This window comes from Amborella trichopoda, chromosome 8 (assembly GCF_054954075.1).
Source record: "Amborella trichopoda isolate Santa Cruz 75 chromosome 8, AtrichopodaSantaCruz75HAP2 v2.0, whole genome shotgun sequence".
Classification (NCBI taxonomy): Eukaryota; Viridiplantae; Streptophyta; class Magnoliopsida; order Amborellales; family Amborellaceae; genus Amborella; species Amborella trichopoda.
The window spans coordinates 1,314,291-1,335,472 of record NC_142343.1 but is presented as its reverse complement, the minus strand read 5'-3'; the positions used below and the strand labels follow the sequence as shown (position 1 = coordinate 1,335,472).

At 32.4% G+C, this 21,182-nt stretch overlaps 1 long non-coding RNA gene across 1 annotated transcript; it reads left to right on the top strand.

Annotated features, from left to right (window-relative positions):
- Positions 1-17,464: 17,464 nt before the first annotated feature.
- Positions 17,465-18,900, top strand: LOC148780690 (uncharacterized). The gene is made up of 2 exons (XR_016060245.1): positions 17,465-18,291; positions 18,642-18,900. It is a non-coding gene; the product is annotated as an uncharacterized LOC148780690 (long non-coding RNA).
- The last annotated feature ends 2,282 nt before the right edge of the window (positions 18,901-21,182 follow it).

The window sequence follows — 21,182 nt, the reverse complement described above, 5'->3', positions numbered from 1 at the left end:
GGGGTGCAACGGGCGTAGGAGATTTATATATAGAGCGTTTAGAGAGAGAAACTCAATGGATATGTAGAGAGAGAGAGAGACTCAAATGAACCCCTACTATGGTTTTTGGGTTTTGGGTGCAAAAGAAGTGGGATATTTATATATATATAGAGAGAGAGAGAGAGAGAGCGCGTTTAGACAGAAAAACTCTCGAGGAGGATATTTGTAAGAGAGAATTTTTTTGAGGAGGTGTGAACGGGGCAGGTTGTCCAAGGAGAATGAGAAAGAAGACTTTCCTTCCTATTTTTATCACCTAAAAAGTCAAAAAAAACTTGAATTTATCCAAACTCTATGCCTCAATGACGGATTTACCCCTCTCAATACTCAAAAAGACGAGGACTTCCTTGCCACGCTTGCCATTATTTGGGGGACGAAATTGTCTTTGATGATAAATTTCAGGACAATTTTGACTATTTCTAGAAGATAAATGGATAAAATGGAAAGAAAACAATAAAATAAGGGGAAAAGAAATGTAGTGTTTGCTTATCCCTTTCAACCTAACCCCAACACGACCAGAGTAAACCCATGTTCTGATTTTTCCTAGGATACCAAGTCCAACTTTTGCATAATGCAAACACTATTATAAATGTTTTTAAATGTTGGGCTACAAAAAATAATTATTAATTTGAATGGACTATAAAAAATAATTATTAACTTGAATGGACTGTAAAATGACTTGGTAAAATTGACTCTACATTAGCTCATAAATTAATAGACATGCTGAAGAATACATTGAGAGGGATTAGTTTTTGTCCTAATGAAATCAGACAATTCAAGGGATGGCTTTGGGTTTTATTTGATTGCAGTGTTTTTTAACCAGGTGATTTTTTTATTCAATCGCCCATTTATATGTGAATTGATCAGGATCGAAGTGTAATTGAGTTGGCATGTGTACGGGTTCAGCTCCCCTTAAAACTCTCATTTATATTATTTTTTAAAGTTTATTTTGATTTTTTTTAGATCTCTTATGTATCCCCGTTATATAAACTTTTATTTTACTTTTATTTCATTTTATTTTGGATCGTTGATTTAGATTGATCCAGACCTGATTTAGATCACCAATCCAACAATCCTGTATAGATCTGTGGATGAATTATCCACCCACCGATCTGAGTTTTGAAACACCGTTTAATTGTATTTTTCCTAGCTATAGCGGAGGTTTTGATAAAGCTGCCCCACAAAATCCAACTGGAAAACGATGGTATGGTGCCAATAACCCTTGGGATTCTTGTCACCAAGTGATGCAGTTTTATATCGAAATCGGCCTACTAATTGATTAGTACTTCTAAATGTGCGATTTGAAGCTCTAAAAACAGTATGACAAAAACTCGAAATTGATATCTCCAATAAGCATTGCAAGATGCATATTTTCAGGTTCAAGATTTTTTATTTTTGAAATCTACGATCATTGAGGCCAATAATATCAATTTGTAGGTCTTTTGGTGAAAAACCACATTTTTTTATGAGACTGGAAATGTGGGTAAATAATCTCTCAGCTTATTATTATTATGATTATTATTATTATTTTGAATATTGACCTATTAATTAATACTTTGGATTTAGGAAATGGGTCATTTAGAATCGAAATTTAGAATCCAAATTGAAGGTGAAACTTTTATTTCTTGAGTTCAAAAGAAACCTAAATCCTATATGTATTTAAAGCTTTATGGGTGAGAATAGTTTACTAACATTGATTATGAAATGAAGATAGAATTCAAAGCAATTTGATGGCATTGATAGGAGGATAAAATGCAGCGAGTTAAAGAGCATTTAAAACCCTTTAGTAACGAATGGAAATTGCATCCAAAAATGAAATGCTAGTTATTTAATGAGTTAAAGAGAAGTAGAAACGTGTCAATAAGGTGCTTGGGCTTGAAGGAATATGCGTTCAAAACATTATTGTTTGCTTATTGATCTCAACTGCATTGGTTGGAGTCCATCCATAATAATGCACCTTCATAAGGGGGTTTCTTTTTCTACGTGTGCCAATGAAACAACGCAAAAAATTTAAAAATTTAAAAAATGAAACAACTCCAATAAAAGTGAAATGTGTCTCTTTTTACAAAAACAATAAAAATAAAAAAATATATCTCGAGAAGGCATTTTTAAATTGAAGCTCATTGCACAAATATTATAATTTGCAACTATTATGAAGTCTGTTAAGAATAATTTTATGGCTTCACCTAACATCATTGAGGGTCCTACTTGACAATTCTTTTTCTAAATGTACATTATCCTCAAATCGTACAATAATTTAATTGAGTGCATACAATGAAACAACATCTAACCCAAAATAATGACAGTAATTAATAACATGAATTATGACCAAGGTATATCATTACTGAGAGATATAAAAAAATAAAAAATAAGACCCTCAATATTGGTTTCCAATTGACAAAAAGCAAAAGCCTAAAATTGTGAAATGAGTAAACATGTTTTGAAAAGGCAGCGATCCTATCAAAATAAGTAAAATTTAATCTCTAAAACTTATAAAAAAGTTGCAGTTTTGGCATCAGAACACCTTGAAGTTGATTATCTTGGCCTTGACTCTCATTATAGTTGTAAAAGTTAGGATTTTAACCCGTAAAAATAGTGTATATTGTAAAACATTATCTAGACTGCGTATTTTGCTTAAAAATATGTTTCACGGATAGCAAGTTTTTTTCTTTTAGCTTCAATTTTCATAATAGGTGTTGGAAATTGATTTTCATGGCATTGTCACACTAATAGAATTTTTATTAATTTACTACAAAGTTATATAGAATCTAACGAGCAGTCCTCTCGTTGTTATATGTATATAGTTGAGATTAACGAACCTAAAAATATTGAATTTAAAATCCTTCTTTAAGATAGATTTTAATGTGCAACAACATGAGCCAACTAACCAAGCACTTTTCCGTATTTTGATTCCCTTTCTCTTTTTTTTGGAAAAAATTATAAAACTTATCCTCAAATTTGTTACTTATATTTTCTCGCATAGTTTTAAATAACCCATCATTATGTTGATAAATTTTCAAATATCCTTTCAAGTGGCACATGTGAATGGCTTTTCAAACTTTATCATAACATACCTAGGCAAAAGGTCAAAAGCAGGGTTCTAAAAATCTGATTGGAATCGTTTGATCCAGATCAGTAGCTGGCCGGACCATGACGGTTCCTTCCATCTAGTTAGAAACGATCAAATTCTCGCTGATAAGAACCGGCCCTACTTTTTAATTTTAATTTTAATTTTTTCAAATTTTTTACTCTTTATTTTGCCCCATAGATTCGAAGCAATCTTATGAATGGGTGATCAAGTCACTTTTTTTTTTTTTTAATAATTCAGAGGACAGGCCTAACTGTTTTTCTGATAGATCATGGAAGTAGCCAGGTAAAAAGGGTATAAATTTCTCTAAATTTGTGTACAGTTAAATTTATAGTGGAGCAAATTATTTTTTATTCCAGTCTCCTAATGATACAGCAGTTTCTCTCTCCTCGTGGCATACGGCACTTTCTCTCTCTTCAAAACGCGCCGACCTCTCTCTTTCCATTTCGGCACAGCACTTTCTCTCTCTCTAAAACGCGGACTTCCACTTTCCCTCTCTAAAACGCCCGCCCCCGCCCCCTCTCTTTCTTTCCAGTTGGTTACAACCCGGGTTTAGGAATATGGATAAGGCTCTTTTTATTTTTTTAATATTTCTTTTATCTTACTCGGACATTTTGGTCCTCCGCCACGTGGCTTCCGCGTTTACCGTCGCCTTCCATGGAGTCCGCCGAGGGTCCCTTTGCGGCCGGTCGGAATTACCGGTCGCATGCGGCCGGTTGACCGGCCACACCCTGGGCCCACTCCCCGACCTCTTGCTGAAGACCCTAGCCAGGTGGCACCGACGAATCCAGGCTCGTCCGTGTCGCGTCAGGAATGGGCGGCCTCAAGTAGCCGCTTCATCTGGACCGTACACGTGGATGGTTTTGTGGCTTGCACGCCTCGCCTTGCGTCTCTTGATGCGCGCATTTGGTTTTGTTTCGAAGCGACTCTTCCTCGTACTTTGTGGCGTTTATTTATTTGATAATTTTTATGCATTAATATTTACAGGAGACCTACCTACATGTATTGTATGGTCACCCACTATTTTAGTGAGCTTGAGATCTGTGTAAGGTGCCCACCTCGTACTATACAAGTAACACGTAACGTAAATTTTGTTAGAAGATGTAATTTCGGTATTAAAAATCTTAAGATGTACTCAAGTTCTATATTAAACTCTAATTCATTACCGTCATTTAAACTTTATTCTAACTATTTAGAGTCGACTATAATGATAGGGATGTGAAAAAGTTTTTAACTTATAACCAACCTATATAACCCAATATTATCTAGAGCATTTTTGTTTTGTACCGGTTATAATCATTAATATCTTTTAAATCCCGTACAAATATACGGCTAATAACAACTTTGGGATAGATATCAATAACCGTTACTGATAGTTACTAACTATACACCTATACCCATAGGTTACATGATACATATATACCCATACACCCATACAGATACTTATTCGTTCACATATTAATATACATCAATATGCTAACATTATTGAATAAAGACAAAGTTCAAAAAAGAAAAATTTCCAATTTATTGACTCATCCAAAGCTATCAAATTTGACATCTAATAAATGTGGAGATTATTCTGGCATCCATATGGAAAAAGATAAATAGACTATTTATAGACAATGCCATATAACCCTCCTTTCTCGTTCAGGCTTGGGACGGGTAATAACGCAATCCTAATTTTAAATTTAAAATTTTAAAATTTTCAAAACAGTACAAATCCAACAAAACTATAAACATTTAAAAATCTTAAAAATAGACCGTGCAAATAAACTAAATCTTGAAAATAGACCGTGCAAATAAACTACTACAAGATATAATATTTTTTATATTTTAAATTTTTTTATTTTCATACATCTTGAGATCGATATGATCAATCGGAATATTCTCCAACTTCGCTACGCTCTTTTCCCTTGAATTTACGACATGCACCCTACGTTTGCATATGGTGGCCACCTATATAATTTGGTACATGGTGCTCCCGCGAGAGCATTATCCATATATACTTTTTCTCACGATTGCATGAGAGACCACGGATGACAATGCATGAAAAATCGGGCGGTTCCATATCTATCCGCCCGGTTAGATCCGTTCCAGCCACTAGCTAGTTTTGCTTTCTCATGTTTTGAAGAATTGGTCGGGTATTTTAAAAAACATTCAAATTTTTTTTATAAAATATTAGAAGACAAGTCATTTTTTTTCGATACATTTTTTAATGTTTTTCATCAGTTTTGATAAAGATTGGAAATTGTTTTTTGCCATTAATACTTATTTTTACAATTTTCGATCTTCTTTGTAAAATTTAAAAAATACTTCTGAACACAAATTGATTATATACTATCTATTTTTCGTTAATTTTCAGCTTCACTTGGATGTGTTTGTTTAATCATATGCTTTAAATATAATTTAAAAAAAAAATAATATAGTTTTGTATTTATTTTATTTTTTTATATTTTTTTACTGCTCGGGACTTGCCCGGTTAGGCCGGTTGAACTAGCCGGTCTACCGGTTAGGGTAGTTGAACAGCTTCCGGCCCATGTTCGGTTAACCATGTTCGGTTAACCATTCCTGTTCGATTTTTCTACACTTCAGACTTAGCTACCAGCTTAGTTTTCCATTCCTACCAATGCTAACCCCTTTCGAATAAAAAACTACTAATAGTTTCAAAACTTGCTAACCCACAACTAACAGTTAATGTTAAAAATAAATAAATAAATATTTGCATGAGAGAGGAAGTACACATTTTACTCATGCAAAAGAAAAAATAAAAAGTTTATATATGGATGCTATCTTATAATGTAGAACTATAGATGCCTTTCAAAAAATCCGTCGAAAAAAGGTAGTTTTAATGTTAAAAAACCTTTGATTGATCATCTCGGCATCGAGATGTATGACTATGAAAAATAAAAAGATTTTAAATCTCATAAATAGTGAATTTTAAAACATATTATCTACGCCTTCTATTTTCAAGATTTTCAAATATTTATAGAACTACTTGATTTTAATCGTTTTTTAAATTAAAAATTTTATAATTAAATATAAAAATAGATTATAAGATAATCCTAATAACATTTTACATCAAAATTATATACCACTTTACCTCTACACCTACGGATGCATCCGTATACAAACTGCACCCAAAGGAAAAATACATCATTAATGTCTCAAAAATTGGTACTTCCCATCATAGTGTCACAACTCACAGCCTTTTTAAACTCCCTGTTTTGGAAGAATCTTTAAACACCGTAAATAAGAACGTTTGGAAATTCTGCCAAACTCATGTGCTTACTCTATTTTACTTGAAACATGCCTGCGGCAATCGCATTCCCTTCTCATATCTATGAATTTGGACACGTGTAAATGTGTATATTTGATAATTTTTTAAAATTTTAAATGAATAATGTAAAGATACAATTTTCAGCATTTTTTAAGGTCCACATTTTTTATTTTACTTTTTATTTTTTCAGATTCATGAATGTGGGGGTTCGGATGATAGACATGTGAAGTTTTGGATCTCCAATTTGTCTCGAGGATTATTTTAAAAGATAGACATAATAAAACATATTTAGGATGTGTTTGAGTTTTTAGGAGTAAAAAAGACTCTCTCACAATTTATGAAAGATTAATCTTCCATCATTTTTCATAAAAAGGAGGTATTCAAAAAATGAACCTATTTTGACACTAGAACAAATTATGTGAAAGGCCGCCCTTCCACTTTACAGCTTCCACAAAGTAATGTCAAACATGAAAGTGAACAATTTAACTCTCGCTTACAAAACTGCCACTTATCAAACATGTTTTTGATTATCAAAAAATATATTGGGGGCACCAATATCTACTCCACAATGATTATACTAAGTAGCCTCCATTTCAAGGAAATGTTATAAAGTTGCATCCAATATTTAATACATTTTGAGCTAATTTCTGATAATCTATCATTCTTTCATTAAATTATGAGGGAAAAGATTATGACGGTGATGATGAAATTAAATAAACATATATTATTAAAGCGTTAAATTGTTAATCTCATTAACAACATGATAATTTTCCCCAAAATTAAAATGAGTCTCGAATTTTATGGAATTACATTAAAATAAGATATTAAATAGTTCAACTTTTAAACTAATTTTATTTCTAGGGTAACACCTTAGTTGTCAGTTACCGCCAAGTGTCATGCAAAAGTTGTGTCGTACCGTGGAGGATAACAATTGGGTTGCATGATGTAATCTAGGGTTATTATAGTCATTAATTTTGACTAACTAAGGGCAAAATTGTCATTTAACTGCATCTCTTAGTCATTGATATGCGACTCGAGGGTAGCTTCCACGAAAGGAAAAGACTACGTAGTGAGCTGATATTATTTGATAAAGTGACACGCGTATTGTTGTTGAGTGTTGAATATGCTATCCAATTGTTATAATAATTTAATAGATGATGATGATTCTAGAATTATTTTTCTTGATTTTAGATTTTTTTTATTTGTTATTTCAGTTTTGAATGTGCAATGCATATTTTCTATGGATATTCATGGAATAAAGTATGGAAAAAACCTTTTGAAGTATCATGCAACAACTTTAATAAATTATTTTATGATCATTTGTTTGATTTAAATTTTGAAATATATATTATTTTTATTTTAATAAATAATTATAAAAAAAAACATAATTTAAAAAGTATTTTTTAACCCAATTGACATAGGTCGTTTATTTCGATGAGATGCTTGGATCTAAGTCTTAAAAGGCTTTTTTCATTTTCAATTTTTTTGGATGGCTTTATTATCACTAGATGAACAATGTTAAAAAAGATAAAAATGATTTTGAGTTTATAAAGGCTAAGATCTTGAAATTCACAAAATGAATGGTCTAGATTCATTTTTGAAGGAGATTCATTTTGACCATATCTAGGGTTCAAATAGAATTTTTTGGTTTTTTTAGATTGATTATTAAGATGAAGAGAGTATATGTGCAAAATTTTGGTTCATACAAGTACCACAAATATGATTTTCTGGAAGTGTAGTTGTATTATAATATGATACAACCGTTGTATTAGATCATTCCCCAATCTTTTGAGATTAAAAACTTTGAGACTATTTTTCTTTGTCATAAGGAGGTCAAAATTACTTGCGGCCATTAGATATTTGAATGGCTTGAGAATAGTTGGAATGTGTCACAAAATTCAAAAAATAAGATTGAGTTCTGAGTCCAATAAATAACAGTATTACAACTATCTGATTTGACATTTGATACTTCTCCATATATTTCAGGGTCAGAACTGCTTGCAAAATTATCGTGTCTAGAACTTTCAATATCTTTCAGGGGTTGCAAAATCGTCATTGTGTCTAGAAGATTCCAATTAAAATGAAATTGTTATTAAGAAACTTGAACAAAATAGGGGCATTTTAGTAATGTGATATACTCTTAAACAAGGAACAGCAATTCTGTTATTTGGTTGGTTGGTGCTTCTGTTTGGGGTCGAGTGAAAATATATTTTGAGGAGGTAGTGAGTAACCGATCTCGATTAGTTAAAAAGGGTTTTAATGATGATGATGAAATTAGCAGAATGAAAAGTTTTAAAAATGAAATGTTTCAATTAATTATGATATTTTGACTCCATTCTCACCAAATAGTAGTGGTGAGGCTCAAGTCCTTACTGACTTACCGTTTTTTTAGAAAAAAGCCTATGCTTAATTTGGTAGTGCTTAATAATTTGCAATGCTACGTTCTGCGCTTGATTCTTACCAATGTAGGAGCCTTCTCCCCCCGCTTATTCACCCAAAAAAAATTATGATATTTTGACCCCCCATTGTCAGTTTTGCATAGGGTTATGTTACATGATATTTTCTTGTGTTTATAATATAAAGTATGGATTGAACTTGTCCGAGTAGGCATAAATCAAGATCAAGCTTTGCGAAAGAACCCAAAATTGTCACAATTTGTTATTTTTAATATTTATTATATGTTGATCAAGCTCATACTTGTCTAAGTCGGACACTCATATTGGACATATTCAGGCTCGAACCCCTGGGATTCGAGCCCGGACTCTTAAAATAATGCATTGGACATTAGACAAATAAATAATGGTCGAGTACTTAGTAGGTGTGATTAATTTAATTTAATTTTTTTTTTTTTACATGTCAATAATGAAAAGGATGTTATATTGAGACATCATTTTTATTTTTTATTTTTAAAAAAAGTTAAGCATGGTTGAAAATCAATCACTTTAAAGTCAAAAGGGATCTCCTCCAAGATTTGCGTGGTAGATGCTTGAAAGTTCATTTTGTGCGGTGGATAATGAGTTATGTGGCAAGAAGAAAAGTTGACTACGATTCATTTGTGCAGTGGATGTAAATGTCAAAGAAATGGGCAATGATTTATTTGTCAAAAAACAATGTGAGCAAGCCCAAAAGGGGAACGTAAATCATGCCATAATAAGAGTTGGCGATCCGTGTAACGCAACTACGTCCATAAATAAAATGGGAAATTGTAGTTCTCCCCCGTGGTAGGTTTAAAAATACATATGGTATTGATAAAATATATGGAGACTTATGATCTTATTGAAGCTATGAATATTAATAGAGCAGAATGATGGACCACGATTCGTGTAGCTGACCTTAATTAATTGAAAAAATGCTTTGACGACGTCAACAACAACAATGAAGATTGTTATCCCACGTTTTAACTACATTTTCAAAATGTGATCCTCAACATGTACCAGCCGATATAATAATGTATTGAATCAGCTTCTATATTCAATTTGTGCTAGTTTGGCACATTTTGTGCTATGTTAGTTTAGAAAGAGAAAGTGGGAAACATGGTTGAAATGATGATATTTTGGTTAAAAATAGTAAAATTTTTAACTTAAGGATAGATGCAAAAATAAACAGTGTTGGGAGTAGTAGTGTGGTATCAATAGTGTTAAGGCAAGTGACGTGCCTGGAAAGTTCAATTTGGAGGTTATCTATATTTTTCTCATAAAGGAACCTTAAAATCTTGTTTGAATTTTAATATTTTAAAATTATCCCATATATTTCGTATATTACAATCATATCCCATTTTCTAATAACATAAAGAATGTTTTAATTTTATTTTTTATTTTTTAATATACATTAGATTAAACTCAAAATTGGTGTGTACATATTTTTAACCGTCATATACCAATAAAATATTAAAAAATAATTTAAAATAAATAAAATTACCTAACTACGCCTATAGTATTTTTGACTAGTTTAGTGAATTTATTTATTTTATATTATTTTCTAATATTTTTTATAGGTAAATGATTGTGAGAACTATGGTGGTCTAAGAAAGGTGGTGACTTTAAACTTTCCGTTAACCCGTCCCAAGCTTAGGTAAAGGGAGTAAGTTGTGTTAAATAGCTAGCTAACTTAAAACTTGGCCAAAACTTCTCATGAATTTGGAATATACGCTATCTATTTATGTCAGGGTATTGTCTCACTGAGGGTATAACCTTTAATAGAGTAAAATAGCATATCAAGATTGATGTACCCGACTCCAATTAGTTGGAAAAAAAACTTTGATGATGATAATAAATACTACAGACATACCAAATTTGAGTCTAATATGATATGTAGAGAAAGAGATATAATTTTACATTATGGGATCTGATTGTAAAATATAAATATGTGTGAATATCTGTTTATATAACGAATAAAATAGGATTTATCTTAATTTTTCCCCAAAAAATTACTATAAATTGAGTTTTGATGACAAAAAGGAAACCTGGTGCTGTCCACATACGTGAATATACAACTATTACTCTCAAACACTTGAACTGATGGATGAATTGGGATATTTCTAGTAAGAATATCACAAGTTAGCTTTTAAGCGCCTTGACTCAAAATATATATTGTATCTAATTTTTATTTTTGTTTTGACATGAAATTTGAAGGGTGGTCACTTCACATAGGGACAATAAAAGTACAACAGAGTATTAATTGTAAAAAAATGACCTAATTTCTAACGTAACATGTAGGGGTATTTTGCTCATTTTATTTATCAAGTATATTTTTATAACTTATCGAATATATTTCTATAAGGAATATGCACTCCTCATTTTCATGTCAAAATGATTTATGAAAAAATTAATAAATAGAACAATACTAAATAAAATTTTTTAATTAGAGCTATCCCGACCATCCTTTTAAGTCACTATAAATAGCGATTAAATATTTTTAATAGGGGTGGCACCACCTATAAAAGTTTCCTAACAAAAACATGCGCGAAGATAATGGAGCAAGAAAATTGTAGGTTTGGGGCATCAGCGGTTGGGGGCAGATGCCTCAATATAACGATCTATCCTACACCACAGTTGACATATACAAAAAAATATGCTGAGTGCGAAAATATTGTTTCATAATGAGGTTGCAGTTTCTATAAATCGTAGGTTTTATGAAAACAAAGTAAACCTCACATTGAATCTTCATTTAAAAAATACTTTAGGCATAAAAAATCATCATCATCATTAAATATTTTCTCAACTAATTGGGATCGACTATATGAATTATGGTTCGCTACTCTGCTATATTAAGGGTCATACGTTATGTGAGGCCATAAGTCCCTATATATTTTATCACTACTTCCAACCGTGTCCTGTTGGGTCTACTCCGTACTCTTTTTTAGCTTTCCACTTGAAGTAACCCGCACCTCATAATAGGTGTTGTAGTGGGTTTGTGTTACACATGGTTTGTCTACTTTATATCATATTATCGTCGATTGGTGTCACATTTAAATTAATCCCGAATGTAATCGTTTTGAATTATATCCCTTATTGCCTTGTCACTCATCCAGCTCAACATCTTCATCTCAGCTACTTTCATTCTATAAATATGTTGTTTTATCAAAATTAATATATAAAATATACTATGTTTTAAAATACACATATTCTAACAAGATTAATTTTAATTTTTTCTCTAAAATATACTAATATTAAAATTTCCTTTAAAATACCGTTTGGAAAAAATAATATTATTTGAAAGAAACTGCAAGTTTTAAAGGAGTTAGGTTGACCATGTCTATAACCACAAGGAGTAGCCCCATTTGGCCAACATAATTATGTGATTTTGTTCAATCGTCTCTTATCATCTAGGAAAGTCAAACGAAGGATCATGCGTTATAAAGGCCATCATTTTGGACAATGCTTTTGAAAACAAGATAGTAGATAGTTGGATAGGCCCTGCGTTCTAGAGAGAGAATTAGCACTAAAAAACTCCATCTGAGAGAAAGGGGAAGATAGATCTTTCGAATCTCTTAAGATTGTGACATGCATAGACCAATTTTCTAAACCACATGGAGAGAAAGACTTGGCCCAAGTTTCCCAACCAGAGAGAGAAAGAGACTTGGACCCAGTTTCAAACCTAGAGAGAGAGAGAGAGAGACTAATTGACGGCAGCAATGGATAGGATTCTTCACAGGAGCTCAACAAGATGGGAATGATGTGATGGAGGTGGAAAACTCGCATGTTACTTTTTGGGAGGAAACATTTAGGTGGCGATTTCGTCTTTTAGTACGCCCCTTACTACGTCATGGGTTCTTGTTTATGTAAGGCGTATACCATACTAGAAGATGCAGTTTTAAATTATAGGTGGTAATGGACCCCGACCCGATCGTTAGACCCGAACTGGGTTCGGGTATGGGTGCAAAAATTGGATCTCCATGTCCAGTCTGGATTCAAATATTGGACCCGAACATTATTTAGATCCGGGTCCCATAGGGTTGCCAATAGACTCCGACCCAACCGAGATCCGGATATGGGTCCAAGAATTGGACCTGACGGGTCGGGTCCATGTCCAAATATTGGACCCGAATAGTATTAGGATTTGGGTCCATGTGGACCCAATCCGAATAGTGTTATTGTATAAATAAATATAATACATATTTTTAGTTATAATATTTAAATAGTACACATACGTATGTATATATATAGGGAAAAGTTTATATAGAACCAACACTCTGAACCAGTGTTTAAAACAGTGTTTTAAAAAACGCCGAGTCGAACCGGACTCGCCCGGTTCGACTCGAAAATAGCAAAAAGTGGATCGTATCGGTTAAAAAATCGGAAATCGTCCGGTTCTGGAGAGAATCGGACGATTCAGTACAGTGAATCGCCGATTCACTGTACGGAATCGGCGAGTCCAAACAATGAATCGGCGAGTCCCGTACGGATTTTTTTTTTTTTGTAATCCATGATAGATTTTTTTGTAATACTTGATCGATTTTTTTGTAATCCATGATCGAATTGTTTTCATTTATTTTTAATCCATGATCGAATTGTTTTTTTTTTTTTGTAATCCATGATCGAATTTTTTGTTTTTTTTTTTTTTTTTTGTAACCCATGATAGAATTTTTTGTAATCCATGATCGAATTTTTTGTAATCCATGATCGAAATGTTTGTTTTTTTTTCTTGTAATCCATGATCGAATTTTTTGTTTTTTTTTTTTTTTTTGTAACCCATGATAGAATTTTTTGTAATCCATGATCGAATGTTTTGTAATACATGATCGAAATGTTTGTTTTTTTTTTGTAATCCATGATCGAAATGTTTGTTTTTTTTTTTGTAATCCATGATCGAATTTTTTGTTTTTTGTTTTTTTGTAACCCATGATAGAGTTTTTTGTAATCCATGATTGAATTTTTTGTAATCCATAATTGAATTGTTTTTTTCTTTTTTTGTAATCCACGATTGAATTTTTTGTAATCCATGATCGAATTTTATGTAATCCATGATTGAATTTTTTGAAAATTTGTGATTTTTTTTTTTTAATCCATGATCGAATTTTTTTTTGTAATCCATGATAGAATTTTTTGAAAATTTGTGATTTTTTTTTTAATCCATGATCGATTTTTTTGAAAATTTGTTTTTTTTTTTTTAATCCATATTATTCAAAAAGAAAATGAGAGAGATGATGATTCTGAGGCTACCTTATCCCAGCCATATTATTCACATATCGAGTCCCAACAGCAACAGTGTAGGGATGAGCACGACAGTGCAGGTGAGCATGAAGGATGGACAATCTTCGGGGATTTTAGATTGAGAACACAACAAAACACTAACACTCAGGGATTTGGGAATAGTCAGACGCCTGCTAATATCGATGATTCGTTTTTAGATCGAATCAATTAATTGTTAAACGAATTCAATCAATGGCACCAGCGTGACCAAAAAGAACAATAACGTCGTCTATCATTTTATTTTTAGATCATATGTTACTAATTTTATGCTTTATTGTAGTCCATGTATGTTGATATACTTATTCCATGATAATTATATGTTTATCCTTTTGTGTGATGTAAATTAAATGTTGAATGGCGGTTCATACAGGGAATGAACATATCAATATTCGCATATTCATTCAAAAACATGAAAAATCTTAATGGAGTACTCTCATTTCTTATTGAATTCTTAAAAAACAATATTTATAATGAATTTTAATAATTTTTTCGGATTTTTTTTAAGCTTTATTCTGACCGATTCACCCGATTCTCGATCCGGATCGCCGATTCGCCGATCCGGATCGGTTTTTTAGAAGCCCGATCCGGGTCACCGATTCGTTTTTTAAACCATTGCTCTAAACCAGTGTTTTAAAAAACGCCGCCCGGTTCGACTCGAAAATCGCAAAAAGTGGATCGTATCGGTTAAAAAATCGGAGATCGTCCGGTTCTAGAGAGAACCGGACGATTCTGTACAGTGAATCGCCAATTCATTGTATGGAATCGGCGAGTACGAACAGTCAATCGGCGACTCCCGTAAGGATTTTTTTTTTTTTTTTTGGTAATCCATGATAGATTTTTTTGTAATACTTGATCGATTTTTTTGTAATCCATGATCGAATTCCTTTTGTTTTTTTGTAATCCATGATCAAATTTTTTGTTTTTTTGTAACCCATGATAGAATTTTTTGTAATCCATGATCAAATTTTTTGTAATCCATGATCGAAATGTTTGTTTTTTTTTCTTGTAATCCATGATCGAATTTTTTGTTTTTTTTTTTTTTTTTGTAACCCATGATAGAATTTTTTGTAATCCATGATCGAATGTTTTGTAATACATGATCGAAATGTTTGTTTTTTTTTTGTAATCCATGATCGAAATGTTTGTTTTTTTTTTTTGTAATCCATGATCGAATTTTTTGTTTTTTGCTTTTTTTGTAACCCATGATAGAGTTTTTTGTAATCTATGATTGAATTTTTTGTAATCCATAATTGAATTGTTTTTTTCTTTTTTTGTAATCCACGATTGAATTTTTTGTTTTTTTTTGTAATCCATGATCGAATTTTATGTAATCCATTGTCGAAATTTTTGTAATCCATGATTGAATTTTTTGAAAATTTGTGATTTTTTTTTTTTAATCCATGATCGAATTTTTTTTTGTAATCCATGATAGAATTTTTGGAAAATTTGTGATTTTTTTTTTTAATCCATGATCGAATTTTTTTTTGTAATCCATGATAGAATTTTTTGAAAATTTGTGATTTTTTTTTTTTAATCCATGATCGATTTTTTTGAAAATTTGTTATTTTTTTTTAATCCATATTATTCAAAGAGAAAATGAGAGAGATGATGATTCTGAGGCCACCCTATCCCAGCCATATTATTCACATATCGAGTCCCAACAGCAACAGTGTAGGGATGAGCACGACAGTGCAGGTGAGCATGAAGGATGGACAATCTTCAGGGATTTTAGATTGGGAACACAACAAAACACTAACACTCAAGGATTTGGGAATAGTCAGACGCCTGTTAATATCGATGATTCGTTTTTAGATCGAATCAATTGTTAAACGAATTCAATCAATGGCACCAGCGTGACCAAGAAGAACAATAACGTGGTCTATCATTTTATTTTCAGATCATATGTTACTAATTTTATGCTTTATTGTAGTCCATGTATATTGATATACTTATTCCATGATAATTATATGTTTATCATTTTGTGTGATGTAAATTAAATGCTGAATGGCGGTTCATGCAGGGAAAGAACATATCAATATTCGCATATTCATTCAAAAACATGAAAATTCTTAATGGAGTACCCTCATTTCTTATTGAATTCTTAAAAAACAATATTTATAATGAATTTTAATAATTTTTTTGGATTTTTTTTAAGCTTTATTCTGACCGATTCACCCGATTCTCGATCCGGATCGTCGATTCGCCTATTGAGATCGGTTTTTTGGAAGCTCGATCCGGGTCACCGATCCTTTTTTTAAACCATTGCTCTAAACAATCAAATTCGAGCCTACCTCAAAACTTTCATTAGAAGAGGTTGTTTTGATGCCGAAATATCTTCAAATTGATCATCTCGACATCAAGATACATAGACATGATAAAAACATGGATTTCAAGTTTTGGAAATAGTATATTTTGTAACACATTTTTTTACCATCAATTTTCAAGTTTTCATAAATATATCAATATATATTATTTTTTAAGCTTTAAACTTTATAAATAAATATGAAAATATATTTTAAGGCTATCAAAAAGATTTGCAGTATTGAAACCACATTTCTCGATACTATTTGAAGGTAAGCTCTAATTGGATTATTTAGTGCCTAGGCTCCACATATATATATATGGAAAATGATTATGTGAGCCAATGGGCTTACAAGTAACAATGAGACGATCATGGATGCTTGATAGTGTTTAAATTTTATTTAATTTTTTTTTTTATAAATCTAAATCACTTGAAATTTTAGGCGTGTGTTCATAAAAAATAGGTGAATCTTCGAAAAAATATCAAAAAAATATTTTACATGAAAAAAATTGATCAAAATACCCCTGTAAAGTTTCGAGGGTATTTTGGTCATTTATTTTACATATTATTTTTTTTTATATTTTTATTGGGTGCGGCTTGATGAGAAGAACACAACCTGAAATTTCAAGTGATTTGGATTTGTAAAAAAAAAATTAAATTCAAATACTACTGGATATCCATGATTGTCAGATCGGCCCAAATTCAATCGGAGCTATTGGGTTCGTTTTTTCTTGTGAGCCCACTACTAGCTTACATGATCATTTTCCTATATATATAATATCTCCTTATCTCTTATTTTTTACTTCTATTTTTCATGAGACCCAAGGATTATAAATATTACTGTTAGCATAGAGTCTCCATTTTTTATATCTTATAACTCCCTTGACCCTTTTGACCATGAATTTTTTATCAAAATAAATATTAAAATGATACCCTCACAAAACTCTTTTCCTTTATGTTAATTTCACCGTCTATCTTTCAAAGCATCATCTTTCTCTCTCTCTCTCAAATCACAGTCTCTCTCTCTCCAATACCCAAAGTTGAAGAGAACTTTTCCTCTCTACATCGTGTCTCTCCTATCTCTCTAAAAATTGTCTAGCCCATTTTGCAGCTCCAATATATCATAAATTCTCTTTAAAAAACCCACATATTTGAAGCTCTATTGCCCTGTTGCAACCCCAGCCCACCGATCATTTGGAGGTCACAAAATCGAGCCTCAAACATGGTATATTCATTCTATCTCTCAAATACCCAAACTGATATAGGAAGCTCCCCTCTCTACATCGTCTTGCCCTCTCAAAACACTACAACGTCTCTCTGTTTAGCCCCTTTTGCAGTCTAGCATACCATAAATTCTCTCTCGAAAGCCCACATATCCGAAGCCTTGTTGCCCTGTTGCAACCCTAACCCACCGATCATTTGGAGGTCAAGAAATCAAGCATAAGGTACTGATAAATTTCCTTGTGGACTTCAGATTAATGAATTTTGTTTTTTAATACAATAGATGGATTCACAAATGGTTTCAAAATCTACCGCCTTTTTTTTTGTATTCCTTTAGGTCGGTGCTAGGTTTTTGTTTGAAAAGAACTCGTGTTTTAGACGTATTCTTTTGTTTTTGTTTTTGTTTTTTTAATTAGCAATCGGACTTTGTTTAGCAATCGTTCGAGTAGGTTTTCTAAGATCACGTTTGGAGCTGAAATTACGGAAAGAGAATGAGGTATGGTTTGAATTTCGGACTGAAATTTTGTTTGCAATTATAAGCATTGTGATGACTACTTCACAGCTGCAAAGTACAAATAAAGTTATACCAAACCGATACGGCCAAACTCATACTTGATATGTCTTTACAAGGAGAGTCATCTTCTTATGAGCCAGAGCGGCAGCTCTTCAATGAGAGGTTGGTATAATTTTTAGCAGCAAACAAATGTATGTTACTGATTTCAAGTATGTTCACTATGTGTAATGCACCTTCATCTCTTTTATGTGTAATGTTATGAAACAAACCAATGCTTGCTGCTGATTTGGAGATTTAGAAACAAACAAATGCTTGCTACTGATTTGGAGATTTAGAAACAAATCTATTTGTTGATTTTCAGTGCAAACAAATGTATGCTACTGATTTTTCCCTTAAGTTCATTATGTGTAATGCACCATCATCTCTTTCATATGTAATGTTATGGAACAAACAAATGCTTGTTGCTGATTTGTGATTGTTTACACTAATGTAGTGGTCTGTATTGATTGCAGGCATAAAATGCAAGTGAGAAATCAGAGGAGGAGAAGATGGTTAGGACGTGTTCTATGACAAAGAAGCTACAATGATTTCATTTTGACTTAACGTAGTTGAATATCGATAAAAGGAATAAATTATTTTGAACTTTAGAGATGTTGGAACCTGTCGGCATATTGATGGCTTATTTTGTATCAGCTATATTTTATTTTTTTCATAATTACTCTTGTTGTTGCGCGCTCTACTTTATGTATATAAAGTCTGGTTTTTTTATCATGTGGTGTTTAGCATTTCATTGCTATGTATTTGAGTTTCTGAGAGCTGAGAAATTTACAAAAATGAGTGAATACATTTTGAATGCATTGCTGTCAGTTTTCATTGGCCTCCTTTTATCTGTTCAATTTTTCCGAAAAACCATCTTTAAGTCATAAATCCATTCATTTGTTCTTGTCCCACTCACTTACTGGTCATGAACCAACCCCATTACCATTTCCTTTTCAAAATGTCAATCAATCGAGTAAAGATGTGCACTTTTTCAAGCAACGAACCATTTAATTGAGGAATCTTTGGTAGCCACACAATTTAAAAGATGGATGCGGTTTGTATAGAGCCTAGGCGCTAAACAATTAAATTAGAGCCTACCTTCAAATGGTGTCGAGAAATGTGGTTTCAATGTTGAAAATCTTTTTGATGGCCTTAAAATATATTTTCATTTTTATTTATAAAGTTTAAAGCTTAAAAAATAGTGTAGATTGAGATATCTATTTTCACCCCCATTTGTGAGATTAAAATTTAAAAAAAAAATACAGATTGAAGAGATATATAAATACTTGAAAATCTTAAAAATAGACGGTCTAAATATTATATTAAGAGATGAACTATTTGTATAATTTGGAATTATTTTTTATTGATATCCATAACCATATGACTGGCCATGCTGGATACAGTAGAGACTACACCCCAAAAGTCAAGATGATCAACTACAGGGTTTTCCAATGTCAAAATAGCAATTTCCAGTGGAATTTTGAGGTGAGCATATGAGGCTCACGTCTTATGAAACGGTTTCCTTGTATTACGAGTGATTTAAAAAATCTTTAACTCGGGGTCGCCTTGGCTTATCCGTTCAGACTTGCCCGCATCCTTCACTCTAAATCAACGAGATGCTAGTTCTTGATGACTAATCCAAAAAAACTAGGTCAGCAGTTCATGAATTTCTACCCAAGAGTTTACCAGATCAGGCTATCTGACCCGGCTAAGTTTGAATCGGGTTCATAATCTTTTCTAGTTAAAGCCCGAGCATAGGTTTTAAAACACTGGTTAAAAAAACATCGAAAAATGGTTTATAAAACATTTGGACTCATACCCGGACCCGAGGTCGGGTTTGCCAGTCGGGTCCATTACCACCATATGACTACGAGTTTTTTTTTCCCTCATTTTTTTACTACCATATACCCATATTATTGGCTACATTTACAGCATTGCACAACATTTATGAATACCCACATATACTCACATTCCTTATTGTGTTTACCATCATGTACCCATATTATTGACAACATTTATTAAGTACACCAATATTATTCGGTTCGGGTATGGCAAGACCCGAACCCGGACCCAAATAGTATTCGGGTCTAGATTTTGGACTCATACCCGACCTTTCAGGTCAAAAAATTGAACCCCATACCTGGACCGAAGGTCGGATCTACCAGTCAAGTCTCGAGTCTGGTCGGATCCATTGTCACCCCTCTCGAAAAATAAAACCCTGTAGCTCGGACAGTATTTTTGTATTAGTGGGCGTGCAATTGAGTGAGCATCGATTGTGGTCGATGTGCATAGAGGCTTCACGTCTTCTTATTTTCAATTATTGGGTACCCCTTAACCCAATTTCATCCCAACCTTCCTTTTGCTTTTTGAGAAAGAAGTTTGATTGCCTCCAACTTCTTTTTATTTTTTGTGGATGTTATCAACCCCCCAAAAAAATAACGTGTTATTCTCTATCCATTCGAAGTTGCCCATCACAAGCACATTCCTTGTTTTCTTATCATATTGTGGTCTTATTTCATTCCATCAATTATATCATAAGATAAACGATATATTGTTTATAAAGTTAATATTGAAGGTGCATACCGGAAGGTATTGAAAAAGTATGGGGAAAAGGCTGCGGTCATACTGGTAGCACCCCGACACTTTAGTTGTGGTTTTCATTATTATTGACACCACCTCACTAACATCTTCAAAAAACAAACTCTTAATTTATTTTAAAAAAATAAAAAATTAGATAAAGCATATTCCCCCCCACCGAGTTACCCCAAAATAAAAAAAAATAAAAAAAAATCCTTTATGCAAATATGGGTGATGTTTGAAAACACTTTAATTGTTGAGAGAAGAATCTGGGCTGCATTTCATTCTATATGTGGTGGTCGTATCGTCCGAAAAAGTGTGCAACAAATTTGGCAAAGCGAGTAATACGGGGAATGACTTAAATTACCAAGCATAATTTTGTGGAAAGGACAAAACCACCCGTTTTATTTCCTGTCATATTTGGATTATCAATAAGG